We start from the raw sequence: 13,052 nt of genomic DNA on the forward strand, positions 1-13,052 counted from the left end.
CTGGAGTAGATTCCTTAGTGCCCCTTACCCATTTAGCCCATCCCCCCTCCCACAACCCCTCCAGTAACCCCCAGTTTGATCTCCATATTTATGAGTCTGTGAGGGTATTTCTTATGAGACAGCTACAGCTGTGGTCCCTCTTCCCACTCTCCAGGTGAGGAGAGAGGGGCATCTGCCCCTATTGCAGGCCTAGAGGGAGGGGGCTTTCCAGGGACCAGGTAGGGGTCCAGGGGACATGCAGTGGCCTGGTTTCTATCTTCTGCCTGAGAGAAAGAGGCTGTGAGCTGCTGTCACAGTGGGCAGAGTGGCTTCTGAGGAAAATTCTGGCTCTGGACAGAGTCAAAGCTTGTGTGTATGCTTTTCCAAGGACCCTGCAGGACAGCGGTCTAGTTTGGGGTTGGTTTAAGTCCTTTGCAACACCATCTCCTGGACAGGTGCGGAAAGGATTCTAGAGAGCCAGGAGCTGGGGGTGGCATGCAGGGTGGTCAGCCACTGGCGGGGCTCTGTCCTTGTCTGGGGTTACAGCTCAAGAGGCCTGGCAGGGAGGCTTGAAAATGCCCTCAAGAAGGTGCCCATGAGAGCTCGAAACATTTTTTGCCTCCCTAGAGATGAGAGAGCCATCTTGCAGTACTAACAGCCAAGGGAAACCTGCCCCCTTTTCCTCTCTTTTCTGACTGTGCTCCATCCCTGGATGGAGCCAGAGAGAAAGGGAACAGGTGTGTGTGTGTGTGTGTGTGTGTGTGTGTGTGTGTGTGTGTGTGTGAGAGAGAGAGAGAGAGAGAGAGAGAGAGAGAGAGGGAGCACATGAGCCTCTCTCCCCTGTCTGTACCAAGCCAGTCCATAGAAGCCTTGGTTTAGGGGTGGGGAGAGAGTGTGAAATCAAAGATACTGAAAGCTGGACACACAGCCACAGCAAAGTGTCAAAGTAGAAAAGATCACTTCCATTCTATAGATCACCAAACTGAGGCCCAGAAAGGATAACACCCACGGGATTAACACCTCCATTTTCCAGACGAGCGAGGTCCTTGGAGAAGGGAAGTGACGTGCCCAGGGTCCCACAGCCATAAAATGTGGACCCAGGATTTGGACCCAGTTCTGTGTGACTCTGGAGCCTATGACATGCCCCTTTGTCCCAGCTGACCCCATCACCTCCAGCTGGGACAGGGACATCCTTTTCTGGGGAGTCTATGGTCCTGTGGAGAACCAGAGTCTGTGAGGACATGGCTGGGCTGGACAGATGAAAATCCGGAGGACTTACACACTGTTACCATCTTTGAAGGCAAGATGGAAGTCTCCTTCAAAGCTCTCCCGAGTGGGCTCGGGTCCTCAATTTAAAAGGGCTTTGTTGGCACCAAAGGTACCATGAGAGTGGCAGAAAGATTTCACCTCTTGCGCCCATCCCATTGCCTGGTAACGGCTGTTGGAGTCCTCAGGGGTCTGGACTCAGCGGAAGAGTGTGATGATGGACTCGCAGTGTGGCCACGAGCCATATCAACGTGTTGCTCTTGCCGAGTGCCACCTGCGTTCTGGTTGAAGATTTTGCGGTTCCTTGTAGAACATCAAGGAGATAACAGAGCGGAGAGAAAACATGCAGACAACATGGAGTTTGCTGATGCTTTTGGACACGTCAGTTCTTCTCTCTGGGCCTTAGCCTCCCCAGCTGTCAGGTGAGGACGCTGGGCTTCTTGATGCTGGAGGTCAGACTGGCTCAGACAACCTTTGCTTATGGCAGAGGGGGTTCACTGAATAAGCAGGGAGGAACGGCCTGTTCCGGAGGACACGTCTGTTCTCAGGAAGGCTCACTCCCGTTGACCCAGGGCCAGTGTGGGTTCTGTCTGAGGGACCTGTCCAGTGGCGTGGGCCCAAGGAACTGTTAGGCGGCCCAGCACAGCATTATGTACAACAGCCCTAAGGGGGGACCAGCTTAAATGTCCAGCAACAGGGGACTCATCAAATAAATTGTTTATTTTAGAAAGTTACTTCTGTTTTTTAGAAAAAAAAATTTTTTTTCATCTAGAAAAAATACTGGAAGGAAACTCACCAAAATGGTAACAGTGTTCATTTCTTGGAAGTGTCATCACAGGTGACTTGTACCACCTTCCTTGTGTTTTCAGAATTGAGAACATTTTCACACTGAATACATTTTTTTGGATCAGCAAACAGCCCCATGAAATGGCTTGAAAATGAGTAAATAAAGGTTGGGTGGAGAACAGGGGAGTGGAGGAAGTCTCATTCCTTTCCCAGCGTCACCCACAGCCCCTACCGCCCAGGATTTCAGGGAGACACGGGTGGCAGACGGGCCGGCAGATAGACAGATGGTTAGATAGCCGTTCCAACAAAAGCCCAGTCACGCCAGTCCCGGAACCACCACTGAAACTTCACGGGCGTAATCCCTCTTTTGTGGGACGGGAATAGATTCAGTGCAAACAAGCATTGGCTAAGCCAGACTTCTAACTCTTCCCAGGGAGACAAAGACCAGATATGCCCTGCCCTTGTAGGGCTCACAGTCAAGGTGGGGGGTCCACACAAGGTGGGGGACACACAGTGGGTGTGTCCCACAGGGACAGAGAGGTCAGGCTTTGGGTCATGATCAGGGTCAATGTAGGCAGAGGGATAAGCGTGGTGACTTTCCCCACCTCGGGCAGCGTGGGACAGGGTAGAGATCAGCTAGGTGTTGGTAAGTGCCCTTAGAAGGGGAAGCCCACGGTGATAGTGCAGTAACTGAGGTGAGACCAGGCCCACTGCACCGGGTGCTGTGATGGAGGTCAGCACAGGACTTGTCATCAGGGCCAGAGTGTGGGGCACAGGCAAAGGGTGTCAAAGGGTAGAGGAGGGAGGTGATCAGCGCTGTGAGGGGGGTCCACGTGCACCTAGAATGTGACAGTTGCCAACAGCTCAGAGGGCATGCGCTGCCTGACTGGGGACGAGGGTCGATCAGAGAAGGCTTCACGGAAGGGGTAACATTTGATCTGGGCTTCGGGGATAACGGTAAGAGGCTGATAATGAAGGCTAGGAGAGGAGGGCTTTCCAGGAGGAGGGGCAAACGAAGGAGGTGGGTTTTGGAAAGAGAGACTCTGGGGGTCTCATCTAAGTCTTGTGACGGAACAGAGTAGGTGGTAAGGAAGCAGGCTGGGCCATCTGCACCAGAAACTAGACCACAGGTTGGAGGTGAAGTGGGGCTGGGGTCCTGGTCACCCCTTGGCACACCCTGGAGACTCCCTCGGGCAGGGGCCAGTCTGGTGTGACCTCCGAAACCAGGTCTCCAGGACCCTGCTTGTCTGAACACCCTGGCCTCAGCTGTCTTGAGGCCTCTCTCTCTCTGTCACACACAAGCTGGTTTCTGTACATTTTGGCCTCTTTTTTCTGTCCTCTTTCCTCTGCCTCTCTCTGTCCCTGTCTCTGTCCATCTCTTGCCACCTCAGAGGCCCAGGAGGGAGCTGGGGGAGCCCTGTGGAGAGCACAGGTGTTGGCACTTTGAGAGGCGATCCCCCACCGACGCCCCTCCCCCCTCCCAGCTACCCACGGGTGGCCTTGGCCAAAGTGCCGCCAGGAGGGGCTGGAGCCCTGCCCTCGTCCCTGAGCAATGACTGACTTGCTGGCTCAGTTGTGGACCTTGAAAGGAACCACCCAAGCATATGAGCACTCGCTCCCTGTCCAGGCCCTGTTCTGGCACCCCGTTAACTCTTTTACACGCAGACGACAGTGGCTGTGGCAAGTGCTTCCTTAAAGCCCAGCCGGGGCTGCGTTGAGGGCGCTCTTAATATGAAGATTTCTGTGAAGATTATTTTAGTTGTTATTGTTGACACTGTGTAGCTGTAACTGGAAAAACTAAGTGGTTTTACAAGCTGGGAGTTGTTATGAGGACTGTCCTTTGGAGTTTCTGTCTTTATTTTTTTTTTTCAACGTTTTATTTATTTTTTTGGGACAGAGAGAGACAGAGCATGAACGGGGGAGGGGCAGAGAGAGAGGGAGACACAGAATCGGAAACAGGCTCCAGGCTCTGAGCCATCAGCCCAGAGCCTGACACGGGGCTCGAACTCCCGGACCGCGAGATCGTGACCTGGCTGAAGTCAGACGCCCAACCGACTGCGCCACCCAGGCGTCCCAAGGAGTTTCTGTCTTTAGAAACAGTGTCTGGGTGTGTGATATGTGTGCGAGCTGGAAAGTAGGGGTTCCCCTGGGAGATGGGGGTTCCTGGATCAGGCCTCTGAGAGTAGCTGAGGCTCCAAGTGGGGAGCCTCAGTTTCAGGGCCTCAGAGGTTCAGCCTCATGACCTCCCAAATGGTCACCCTTAGAGCCAGCCTCTCAGGGGTGACCAGGTCAGGAGGTGGGAAGGCCCCCCTGGGCAGACCTGGGGAGGTACCTGGGAGCTGGAGACTTGTTATGTGTGTGTGGACCTGTGCAGGTTAGGGGTCTATCTGCAATATTTCTTCCTGACTCCCTCGTGCTCTCTCTTTAAAAATTTTTTAAATGTCTATTTTTGAGAGAGAGAGAAAGAGAGAGACAGAGACAGAGACAGAGCACGAGCAGGGGAGGGGCAGAGAGAGGGAGACACGGAATCTGAAACAGGCTCCAGGCTCTGGGCTGTCAGCACAGAGCCTGATGTGGGGCCTGAACCCACGAACTGTGAGATCATGGCCTGAGCCAAAGTCAGACACAACCAACCCAGGTGCCCCTCCCTCATTCTCTTTAGTAGCTCAGGACTGGTGGGACAGACAGACACAGTCAGCCAGCAGGTCAGTGGGCTGGTCAGCTAGTTGTATTTCACACCCTTTGTGTGTGGACACAATTCTGGGTGCTTTGGGCGAAGCAGGGAGCAAACAGACTGTGCCCCCTGCCTTCCCGGGCTCACATTCTCCTGGGGAGAGAGAGAGAGTGAGCCAGAAATGGACAAGGAAATATAAAAACACAGCACTCACTTGTCTCAGTCGTGAGGACAGAGATCAAAAATAAGGAACAGGTATGGAATGCTCAAACCATCAGAGCTGCAGGAGGGTTTGAGTGGTTTTAGCCCCTCGGGGAACTAGATGCCCTCCCCTAACACCACACACACACACACACACACACACACACACACACACACACCAGGCAAATCTCCCCTTGTTCTGCTTCCGAATTTCACACGTTTCCTTTCTTTGCAATGCAATTTTGGGGGCTGATTATGTATGGAAGGAGGGCTTGTCTGAGGTACAGAATAGGAATGGCCCTACCATTTCTGAGTGCTTACTGCCTGCCAGACTGAGCCTCCGGCCAGCCAGTTCACTCTCCTCCCCTCGTTGTACAGATAAGGGATTGGAGGTGCGGAAAGGAGGGTTGACTTGCTCAAGGTCACACAGCTCCCCGGATTAGAGGCCAGGATCTGAACTCTGGTCCATCTGACTCCGAAACTGGCACTCAGTTCTTTTAGCCACCACCTCCCACACACCGCTTACCTGCCTGCCACATCTGCGTTTACGGTTTGCAATGTCTGCCAATGCCTGGGATCACTATGTGCTCAATGTGCATTCAGGTAAGTGGAGTCACGTTTGAAAACTTAAATACATTTGATTTTCTATTTCTTACGTAAATTGCATAACATTACCCAAAGTGAGAAAACAATACTGCTTCCCATAAATCAGAGGTGACAACACGACCTTAGCGGTCACAGTGGGTATTAGAGGCTATAACTAAGCTTAGTGAGCACTTACGCGCTCTTTGCTTGCATTATTAAATGGGACCATTTAACCCCACGCTGATGCCTGGAGGTGGGCACTGTTTTATCCTCATTTTTCAGATAAGGTTCGGATGAGTCCCTTTATGATAGGCGAGATGTTTTTTCTAAGGTCACGGTGAAAACAAGCAGAAACACATGGTTGAACTCTGGCTAGCCATGTTGCCTGCTCGAGGCACCTGGAGAGAATCCAATGTTTGGAGAGGTGTTGAACTAGTGTTCTGCTGAGCCCTTTGTATTGGAAGGGTGGAGAAAGAATAGGAAGGTGAAACACTTTCTCATCCTCGCTGAGGGTGTGAGAGGCAGCTCCACTTCTGGAAAAGCTGCGCCAGGTTATCTATCACGTATCAAAGAGTGCTTTGGAGCACTTTCTGAGTGTGCGTGAGCCGGATCACAAATGTCTTACCCCCGTGAGGCAGTTGTGTCCACTGGCACTAGCAGAGGCTCTAACACCCAGATGAAGTGGGTTCTTGGCACCTTTTCTGGCCTTGGAATCTCTGTGGATTGACAGCGTCTTGTGCTTTGCTTATCTTGACTTCCCGGGGCCCGGGAGGGGAGCAGGGGGACCCATCAGGCACCTCACTCGAAGTCACCCATGTGGATTGGGTTCCTGTGCTAACATTTACTACTAAGTCACCCAGTCCTCCAGGAGACGAGAGAGGCGAACCAGCAGACCCATCTGAAGTGGGGGGGAGGGGGCATCGCAGAGCTGCATTTCCTGTCTGCACAGTACACATAGCCAGTCCCATCATCCCTCCCCACAACGTTTGTGCCAGTTTCCATTTGTACCCGCAGAGTATGAGCGCTCTTGTCCCTCCACTCTGGCACCAACATACGGTGGCATCTCTTCCTTTCAATTTTAGTCTTTCTGGTGGGTGTGCTGATGCCATCTTTCCATGAAGCGTGCCCCTGGCTCGGTATGGCGCTCAGGAGGAAGTCGAGCTCTCAGCCTTGGCTCTGCGTCCTCCAAGGTCCAGCCCTTCTCTGTCCAGCCTCCCCTTTAACTTTCCTACCATATTCACCTGAGCGTGTGTTTTTCCTCCACGCATCCGGTCAGTTCATTCTTTCTCTGCTTTTTTCACGGCTGGTTCTTCAGCCTAGAATGTGCTCCTGCCCTTGCTCATCTGACCACCTCCCAGTGATCTTTTTAGACTCACCATACGTGTCAACTCAGAGGAAGTCATTTCCTCCTTAGTGTCATGAAGGTCCTTTCCAGCTATTTCTCCTGCAGCTTTGATTACCCCGCTCTGTACCTGCCTCACCCTCTAGACTGGGAACTCCCTGAACAGAGACACCCGTCTGACCCATTGCCGTGTTTCCAGCACCCAGCACAGAGTCCGCACATACTAGGAGCTCGGGATGCATTTCACGGCATTGACAGAGGCGGTCGTGGTAACGGCACGGCTGCTGACAGTTGCCACATGCTCACCTGTGCTGGGCACATCGACTCCCTCATTTAATCCTCACCACTCCCCTGTGGGAGGGAGAGGTGTTACCATCCTTGTGACACAGGCGAGAAACGTGGGACCTAGAGAGATGAGGAGACCTGCTCCGGAAAACAGCCACGAATGCGTCAAAGCTGGAAAATGTCTGCGCACCTTCTCACCGCTTGGGCATCTGCTCAGATGTCCCCTCCTTGGACGGGTCTTCTTGCATTTTCTTCCTGCACTGCCCACCCACAGCCCCAATCTCTCTCCATCACAGACCCTCACTTTCTGGCCTTCTTAGCCCCCATCACAGCCATCAATGGTCCTTTTTACTTATTCATTGATGTGCTTCTTGTCTGTCCCCCCAACCCTGGACAGTGAGCTCATGGGAACTCTGACTTTGTCACGGCCACCACGTCGCCCCAGCGGACTGCCACACTGTGTGGCAGACAGTAGGGGCTCGATACGCGCTGACTGGAAGCAGATCAACGGGTACCCGTACTCTTTTTTAAAAAGTTTAAGAAACAGGTATAAAGAAGATACGTAGATAGACTTAAGGATTTGTGCATTTCAAGCTGTATAACTTTTATCCTAAAGTTAAAAAACATAAGCAAATATTGAACTCTGTAGTTAAAGAAATGAGTCCTGAAGTGTTTAGAGGTAAAGTGAACTGCTCTCTGCAGTTTACTCTGAAATGCATCAAAAAACAAGATTCTTGGATGGATGAAACGATGGATAGACAGACACGCGATAGGGCAAGCATAGAAAACCATTAATTATTGAAACCAGGTAGTAGGGCTAGAGGTGCTTATTATGCAATTATTTCAAATTTCCTGTATGTTTGAATATTTTTATAACAATGAAGTGTTGAGGGACAAGTCATACATGAATGGGATGATATTCCACCAGTACAAAGGATACCAAGTGAAACACAGACAAATAGTCTCCTCACCCTCAACCCACTATACTGCCTGGAGGGTTTCTTTTTCTTTTTCTTTTTCATTTTTAGAGAGAGTGAGAGACAGCTGGGAAGAGGGGCAGAGGGAGAGAGAGAGAGAATCTTAGGCAGGTTCCAAGGTCAGCATAGAGCTCGATGTGTGGCTCTATCCCATGACCCTGGGATTATGACCTGAGCTGAAATCAAGAGTCAGATGCTCAACTGACTGAGCCCCCCAGGTGCCCCTGCCTGGAGTTTTAATATTTTTTAAAATGTTTATTTATTTTTGAGAGAGAGAGAGAGAGAGGCAGAGAGGCAGAGGCAGAGTGTGAGCAGGGGAGGGGCAGAGAGAGAGGGAGACACAGAATCCAAAACAGGTTCCAGGATCTGAGCTGTCAGCACAGAGCCCAACACAGGGCTTGAACTCATAAACCACGAGATCGTGACCTGAGCTGAAGTCAGACGCTTAACCAACTGAGCCACCGAGGCGCCCCCTGCCTGGAGTTGTAATCACTGGAAACACTTCCTTGTCTGTGCTTCCAGAAAGGACCTCTCCTTTTACAACAATCACAAAGTACATTGCGTTTGCACCTCGTTCCCCTCATCCCTCATTAACGTGCGTTGGAGATTTTTGCACATCAACACATAGCGGTTTTAGTATTTCATCTCACAGGGTGTATCATTCCATAGCTTTCCCCCCCTTATCTCCAGCCATGGGCGTCTCACCCACACTCCCTCGTCACTGCTTCCATGGCCCCTTCCAGCTATTTCTTTTTTTTTTTTTTCCTTCCAGCTATTTCTACTGCAGCTGTGCTTGCCCTTAGGAAAGGAAGCATAAAGCACACCACTGAGCTGTTCCACCTTGAGGCCCAGGGGCTGGCCTTTTTGACCCTCGTATCAGTCATTGGCCGCTCCTGTCTGAAGGCAATTCTCTAGAGAAGGGGGCACTGTCAGTAGCCAACCCCGACAGTGACTGGGGGTTGGTGCCCTGTAAAGAGGATCCGGGCGGGGCCGTGCCAGTGTCCACAGTCCACCCTGTACACTGTTCATTTTGCTACGCTTGTCATTCTATGTCCACTGTATCCACGCACAGCTGCTCCAGAATTCTGGGTGATCATTGTTATGGGCTGAAATGTGTGCCCCCTAATTCATGTGTTGAAGCTCTAACCCCAAATACCTCAGACTGTGATCATATCTGGAGATAGTGCCTTTAGACAGGTGATTAAGTTAAAACGAGGCCATAGGGTGGCCCCGACCAGTCTCACTGGTGTCCTTATAGAAAGAGGTGATTAGGACACACACAGGGGTCAGGGGCACGTGTGAACAGAGGGATGACCGAGTGAGGCTGCGGCAAGAGGGCAGCCCTCTGCAAGTCATGGGGAGAGGCCTAAGGGGAAACCAATCCTGCCGGCACCTTGATCTTGGACTCCCAGAACCGTGAGAAGATGAATTTTGTAGTTTAAGCCACCAAGTCTATACTATTTTGTTATGGTTGCTCTAGCAAACTGATGTATCATGACTCATGGGAAACTCACAATACTAACCAGACATAGTTGACTATGGGGCCTTAACTGATACTCATTATCCCCCTCCTCTACTGTCCTTTCGAAATTACCCCGATCTGCCCCACTTCTGCTGGTCCAAGTGGTGGGCTGGTCACCTGAATGGATGGTACCATATCAGGAACGCAGTGTTGGTCCCTGTTGTTAGCAGGTTGTATATTCAGTGGCAGTTAACTAGATCAGCCTCGGTGTCCCCAATCTTTACATCTTATCTCTTCCAGGTCCCTGACTAAACTATTAAGTCACTTGCTTCAGCCCGTGACACTAAATATTGGGTCATTTTTCTCTTTTCTCAAAGTGGATGACAAAGTGCGCTACCTGAAGCTTAGCCTGCTGAGAGGATTTCCTCTCATTGCTCTTCCAAGGTCACCCCTGAGCGAGACTATGGTGAGCGCTGGGTTTTCTCTCCTCCATCAGCTGGTTATGGGGAATGCCTGCTATGGCCTCCCATGACCATCGGTGTGAATTGAGGGAGGAGTGTCAGCGCAGTACTAGGAGGTGACGTAGGTGACATGGAGGGTCTGGGTCATGCTGCTTACTTATGCCCGCTGGATCTTCTGAAGCCCAAACTAGACATACTGCTTCTATCTGGTCATGGATCGCTGCTGGTCCTGCCTGACTTTATGACTTGGTGGATAACGTGCCTAGCGCATGTTCAGTTTTGGTCTCATAGTCAATTGATGCCCTACGATCAGGTGCTTCTTTTCTACCAGTGCTCAGTTACATGTCAGAAGCTGTTTTTCTTTTTTCCTTCCCTTCCCTTCCCTTCCCATCCCTTCCCTTCCCTTCTCCATCCCTTCCCTTCCCTTCCCTTCCCTCCCCTCCCTCCCCTCCCCTCCCCTCCCCCCTTCCCTCCCCTCCCCTCCCTTCCCTTCCCTTCCCTTCCCCTCCGCTTCCCTTCCCTTCCCCTCCCTTCCCCTCCCTTCCCCTCCCTTCCCCTCCCTTCCCCTCCCCTCCCCTCCCCTCCCCTCCCCTCATCCTCCCCCTCCCTTCCCCCTCCCCCTCCCCTCCCCCTCCCCCTCCCCCCTTTCCCTTCCCTTCTCTCTTCTCTTTTCTCTTTTCTCTTTTATTTATTTTGAGAGAGAGTGTGTAAGTGGGGAAGGCACAGAGAGAGAGAGAGAGAAGAGAGAGAGAGAGAGAGAGAGAGAATCCTAAGCAGGCCCCACACCACCAGCACGAGAGTCCGGTGTGGGTCTCGAGCCCACGAACTGCGAGATCATGACCTGAGCCTAAGTCGGATGCTTAATCGACTGAACCACTTGGGCGCCCCCAGGAACCACTTTTTCAATAGTATATGGATCACAGCTGAAGATGGCATGGCCTTGACCTGGAATTCTAGCAGGCTTCTCTGTGACTCCCTTACTGGGATGTGTCAGACACTCCACATGGTTTCTTTCTCTATCACAGATACTTCTAGTACCATGAGGTCAGCCTGGTCACATGGTTCCAGCAACATCACTGCAGAGCCTTTTTATTGCTCCAGACCCCACTTCAAACTAGCATAGTAGGTGCTCAATAAATATTCCCCTCTGTGGGGGAAGAAGTACAGGGCAGGAGTTATAAATGCAAATGCCAGTAGGGCAAGGTTGCCAGAAAAAATATAAGCAGTCATTTAATTATTCTGGCCAGAAAATATGCAGGAAGCTTACTTAAATTTGAACTTTAGATGAATAATGTATCAGTTTAAGTATATTTCTTGCCATATTTGGGACATACTTACACTAAAAATTATTCATTGTTTACTGAAATTCAAACTTAACTGGGTGTCTGGTGCTTTTATTTATTTAAAAAAATTTTTTTTTAAACTTACATCCAAGTTAGTTAGCATATAGTGCAACAATGATTTCAGGAGTAGATTCCTTAATGCCCCTTACCCATTTAGCCCACCCCCCCCCACAACCCCTCCAGTAACCCTCAGTGTGTTCTCCATATTTATGAGTCTCTTCTATTTTGCCCCCTCCCTGTTTTTATATTATTTTTGCTTCCCTTCCCTTATGTTTATCTGTTTTGTATCTTAAAGTCCTCATATGAGTGAAGTCATAGGATATTTGTCTTTCTCTGACTGACTAATTTCACTTAGCATAATACCCTCCAGTTCCATCCATGTAGTTGCAAATGGCAAGATTTCATTCTTTTTGATTGCTGAGTAATACTCCATTGTATAGCTATACCACATCTTCTTTATCCATTCATTCATCAATGGACACTTGGGCTCTTTCCATACTTTGGCTATTGTTGATAGTGCTGCTATAAACATGGGGGTGCATGTGTCCCTTGGAAACAGCACACTGTATTCTTTGCATAAATACCTAGTAGTGCAATTGCTGGGTCGTAGGGTAGTTCTATTTTTAATTTTTTGAGGAACCTCCATACTGTTTCCCAGAGTGGCTGTACCAGCATGCATTCCTACCAGCAATGCAAAAGAGATCCTCTTTCTCCGCATCCTTGCCAACATCTGTTGTTGCCTGAGTTGTTAATGTTAGCCATTCTGACAGGTGTGAGGTGGTATCTCATTGTGGTTTTGATTTGTATTTCCCTGATGATGAGTGACATTGAGCATGTTTTCATGTGTCAGTTGTCCATCTGGATATCTTCTTTGGAGAACTGTCAATTCATGTCTTTTGCCCATTTCTTCACTGGATTATTTGTGTTTTGGGTGTTGAGTTTGATAAGTTCTTTATAGATTTTGGACACTAACCCTTTATCTGATATATCATTTGCAAATATCTTCTCCCATTCTGTCGGTTGCCTTTTAGTTTTGCTGATTGTTTCCTTCACCGTGCAGAAGCTTTTTATTTTGATGAGGTCCCAGTAGTTCATTTTTGTTTTTGTTTCCCTTGCCTCTGGAGATGTGTTGAGTAAGTTGCTGCGGCCAAGATCAAAGAGGTTTTTGCCTGCTTTCTCCTTGAGGATTTTGATGGCTTCCTGTCTTAAGTTGAGGTCTTTCATCCACTTTGAGTTTATTTTTGTGTATGGTGTAAGAAAGTGGTCCAGGTTCATTCTTCTGCATGTCGCTGTCCAGTTTTCCCAGCACCACTTGCTGAAGAGACTGTCTTTATTCCATTGGATACTCTTTCCTGATTTGTCAAAGATTAGTTGGCCATACGTTTGTGGGTCCATTTCTGGGTTTTCTGTTCTGTTCCATGGATCTGAGTGTCTGTTTTTGTGCCATGTCCAGTGCTTTTATTGGTAAATCTGGCAACCGTACTTTAGGGACTAAGCATTTAATAGCATAGGACAGTTTGGTGTGATAGGGTTCGGGGAAATAGTGAATACATTTACAGTCACACCCAATTGGAAAAAAAATCAGTATTTAAAATAATTTAAAGTAAAAATGACAAACAACGTACCAGATTTGGCCAGAGGCTCATGAATTGGTAACCCCTGGCAAAGAGCTTGGGCTCTAGAGGTTGACT

The 13,052-nt window shown here is 49.8% G+C and overlaps 1 protein-coding gene across 5 annotated transcripts in view; it reads left to right on the forward strand.

Moving 5' to 3' along the window:
* Positions 1–13,052, forward strand: part of CDK5RAP1 (CDK5 regulatory subunit associated protein 1) — a 233,106-nt gene that overhangs the window by 126,529 nt on the left and 93,525 nt on the right. The window contains exon 17 of one of the 5 annotated variants that reach the window (XR_007150847.1): positions 953–968. The exons of the other annotated variants lie outside the window; for them this stretch is intronic. The gene's annotated coding sequence lies outside the window, so the exon portion shown is untranslated. Of the gene's footprint in view, positions 1–952; positions 969–13,052 lie in introns of those variants that run through there. 5 annotated transcript variants of the gene reach the window in all.

This window comes from Prionailurus viverrinus, chromosome A3 (assembly GCF_022837055.1).
Source record: "Prionailurus viverrinus isolate Anna chromosome A3, UM_Priviv_1.0, whole genome shotgun sequence".
NCBI classification, from domain to species: domain Eukaryota; kingdom Metazoa; phylum Chordata; class Mammalia; order Carnivora; family Felidae; genus Prionailurus; species Prionailurus viverrinus.